The sequence below is a fragment of the Mastigoproctus giganteus genome, chromosome 2, assembly GCF_048544385.1.
Source record: "Mastigoproctus giganteus isolate SK-2022 chromosome 2, ASM4854438v1, whole genome shotgun sequence".
NCBI lineage: Eukaryota > Metazoa > Arthropoda > Arachnida > Uropygi > Thelyphonidae > Mastigoproctus > Mastigoproctus giganteus.
The window spans coordinates 122,084,615-122,088,732 of NC_143576.1; the positions used below are offsets into that span (position 1 = coordinate 122,084,615).

At 36.4% G+C, this 4,118-nt stretch overlaps 1 non-coding gene across 1 annotated transcript; it reads left to right on the forward strand.

Annotated features, from left to right (window-relative positions):
- Positions 1-3,298: 3,298 nt before the first annotated feature.
- On the forward strand, positions 3,299-3,370 carry TRNAD-GUC (transfer RNA aspartic acid (anticodon GUC)). Its single transcript has one exon. It is a non-coding gene; the product is annotated as a tRNA-Asp (tRNA).
- Positions 3,371-4,118: the final 748 nt, after the last annotated feature.

Genomic DNA, 4,118 nt, shown 5'->3' on the forward strand with positions numbered 1-4,118 from the left:
ACTACAGTCGAAGATGTTTATAGCGACCCTCTTTTTTAACGTTTTAACACTTTATAACGTCCTATGTTGTTGGTCCCGGCCAATTTCTCATTAACTTAACGCTATTTTACATTCAGTATAACGACCTTGAAAATAAAAAGATTTCTCTATAACGACCATAAATTTTCACCTCTTAATATGAATTTTTACTTTTTTTTATTACAATAATTCACGTTTGAAAATGACAGAACGCTTCAAATACATTGAAGTAACTGCAAGCTGACCGTCAGAAATCATTTGTTAAGATTTCCTATGCTCTTTTCTCGCAGTGCAGTAATCAAACGAACATCGGCTTGAAGTTCATTACATAGAGTGTATGTTTATTTATATGGTTCCAAGAAAGCGGTTAGCCAGAGCCGTGCAAAAGTACTTGGGGATTCGGTTACAAAAGGTGTTCAGGGACCTCGTTTATTTATGTTAAGACATTGATGGCTCCCTCGATTGGGGCCCCTAGATCGTGGATCCTGGTAAGGCGCATCCAATGCACCCCCATTTGCACGGCCTGAGGATAGCATTACCAATCGTAGATAAAATTTGGATTTTGCAAGCTGTAGATAATGGTGTGCATTCTAAGACCAACATCGCCAAACAGTTCGGCATTCCTAAGAGTATGTACTCTGTTCACTATTCTGAAAGATCGGAAAAAGATTGAAAGTTTAGAGAAATCTGCTGCACTGGGTAGGATTCAGCACGAAAGGCGAAGTATCCGGATCTTTAAAAGGTACTTTCGGAATGGCAAATGATGATGCGTGCAGAAAACTTTCCCGTAGACAGTAATCTTTTAAAAGGTAAGGCTGAATCGTTTGCGCATCGAATGGATATTGAAGAAGTTCAGATGGATGGTTCCAGAAATTTAAGACTCGTCGTGGCCTGTCTTTCAAAAAAGTGCGGTGAAAATGCGATCAGCCATGGACATTGGCGCTACAAACCAATGAACGGAAAAGGCTACAAACCAATGAAAGGAAAATCTACAAACCAATGGAAGGAAAAACTACCGAAGAATGCTATTAAACAAAATTGTGCTATGTCTTGAAAGCAAAATTCAATGCGAAATTGACTCCTGCAGGTAATGCATTTATCTGTTTCATGAGCATGGGATGAAGTTGATGAAAAGGTGATTGCTAACTGCTTCAAACATGCTGGATTTACCATCTTGAATAACGCAATGTGCGAAGTTTCGCACGCTTCTTTCTCTATTAATTGCGAAGAAATATTTGAGCATGTGCGTCATCATCTAAACTTACAGGAAAACTTAAGCTTCAAAGATTACGCAGAAGTGAATGCGGACATTGAATATTTCAGGATATGCACGAATGAAGAGGAACCCATTGCAGAATGCGTAATGGAATCTTATGAAATTTGTGGTGATGAAGATGAGGAAACCTACTCTGGTTGAGCAAGAAAGTTCAGCGAAAGATGCTCATCAAGGATTAGAGCGTGCTTTGACAGATTATTTTAGAGTATGAAACAATTCTCTTGTTAGGTGTTGATAGGTATGTAGCCTATATAGGAAAATTTACAATTTAATTGTAACCTTACTGGGCTCTACGATCATAATTTTCTTGTTTAATATTATAGGACATATCATAAATAAGATTACTCTATATGGCATTATATTAGATTTTCAAGTCTTTACTTGTTTTGTTGCTGATTTTATGAATGATCGATATAACGTACTTCCGATATAACGACCGTTTTTCTCATTTCCCCTACGGGATCGTTATATAGAGCTTCGACTATACATGGCTCCTTTACGTAGTTAAATAATAATAATTGCGACAGCAGGTGCCATCAGTAAAGCGGCAGGAGTACGGTGTAGAAAATAATCAACGCATGCGCATAACGACGATGAATGATTAGAGTGTGCCACAGAAATACTGGCTGAAGTTCTAATCTTGCGTTGCTTTTGTTACTGTTTACAGTATTTGCAAAGAATAATTATTTTAAAAAATCTCGCTGTCATATGATGATAAATTTAAAATTAAACGATTAAGCAGGCCTCAGCCTAATTTAAATATTGAGGAAAATTAATAATCTAACAAAAAAAAAACACAGACGTAACAGATCTTTTAAGCAAACCATCATTCCTTTCTTTCAACTTTTCTGAAATTAAACTTTTAAGCAAAGAAAACTGAGTAAATAATATTTCGTCAATTCGAAATTCCATGATTCTATACATTATATAAATTCTATACTATGTATATATATGTATAGAATTCCATTCTATACAAATTTGATACTTCCTCCCAAACTCTAAAAGCATCCATTCCATAAATTTTAATTTATTGACTAGTTCAGCTCAACCTCTAAATATTCACAAGTTATTTTATACATATCAAATATTTCATCTTTAAATGATATCATTTCTTCACCTTGAATTTGTGATCATTTAAAATTTTGAGCACGTAAGGGAACAAATTTGTTTTAATGCATAATTTCAGCATTCGCTTTCTATCATGAAATCTTGAGAAAATTCAATTTTCATTAATTTCTCATCGAATACTCTAAGCGCACTATTCATAACATAGCAGTACGCTTCATTTAATAGTGATTTAAAAAACTTTACAATAAATTTCGAATGGCTTTTCTTCTGCAATAAAAAATGCCTTCAAAAAATTTCAATATTCAATCGCTCGTTTGATATAAACTTAATCAGCGAGTTTCTTGAATGCGTCAATAACTTGTTATACATTACAATTTCTAAAGAACAAAATTCTCAAAATTACAAATTTCGCTGAACTTTGTAATGAAAATAATGTTGCATTCCTGAGCAAGATCAATGGAGATTGCAAGGCAGATTGATTGTCTACTTGTAATTTTGCCTTTCATATGCTTTCATTGTCTACTTGTACTCGTAATTTTGTCCTTCTTCTGCGTGCCATCCAAGAAGAGGATGCCATCAGCATTTATTTTACTAATCCATTTAAAGCTTTAAACACTTCGATCGGAGTAAGTCCTTTTAAGAGGACATATATAAGAGCATATATATAGTAAGTTCTCTGTGAAAAGAAATAGAGATCTTTATTTGTAACACAATAAAGCCATTACGAGGGTTGTTTGAAAAGTTCATGACCCTCGTATCAAAGGGTAGTGGTACAGCGTTAAAAAGTTTTGTACCTAATGCATAACACTTCAAATAGTAACCCGTCAAGGTTCATGCAGTTTCAATAACGTATTTTTTTAATTACAGGTCCTAAAGTCAAAAAATCTGTGTCAATGAGGAAAGATGGACAAAATCAGTCACAGTGCAGTTTTAAGTTCCTCGGTAGTATAGTGGTAAGTATCCCCGCCTGTCACGCGGGAGACCGGGGTTCGATTCCCCGCCGGGGAGTATTTTTTTTTTAGGCCTGACGTAGCCCAGTGGTCAGGAGCGAGAGTGCATAGCACGCGTTCCTTGAGTGGACCGGGGTTCAAGCCCGTGACTACTAAATACGATAAATATTTGTATTGACGATTTATTGTAAACTCTACTGACTTGGTTGTCGTGCCGGAGTATAAACAGAAAATTTATTTATTTATTTATTTATCCAATAATTGGGAAAAAAGGGACATCTTTTCGAGGGAAAACTTAGCAATGTCTTGTTCCACCAAGATAACGCATCTGCTCACAAGTCTGTCGTTGCCATGGCTGAACTGCATGAATGCAGCTTTAAAATCTTGGCCCGTCAAGGGCCGATACTATCATTGGCAAAACTAGGCAGGAGCCTTGGTCTCATACGCTGTTCTGATGTCATGTGACCATCATGTCATGTATATGTTAAATAGCGCCTAAATGGAAACAAGTGATTTCGAGTAATATAAAAGAGCAAACAGGGACAGCAGGACTAAGTAGAAGATGGCATTTGAGAACAGGTGTGAAAGGGTTGCTGAGGGCAAAAACAAAAGGACCGTGAAACGGGATTTACGAGGCGTCGCTTTTGATCTAAGCCACCGTTGGGAAATAAACAGGAAATTAGTGGACGTCCAGTGTTCGCGTCAAAAGAAAACGGCGTCAGGGTAGCTGATATTTGGGTTAAGTTCGATCTATTCAGCAGAAGTGTGAACACGAAAAATGAGTGTTTTGGAGGTGATCTGGCAAA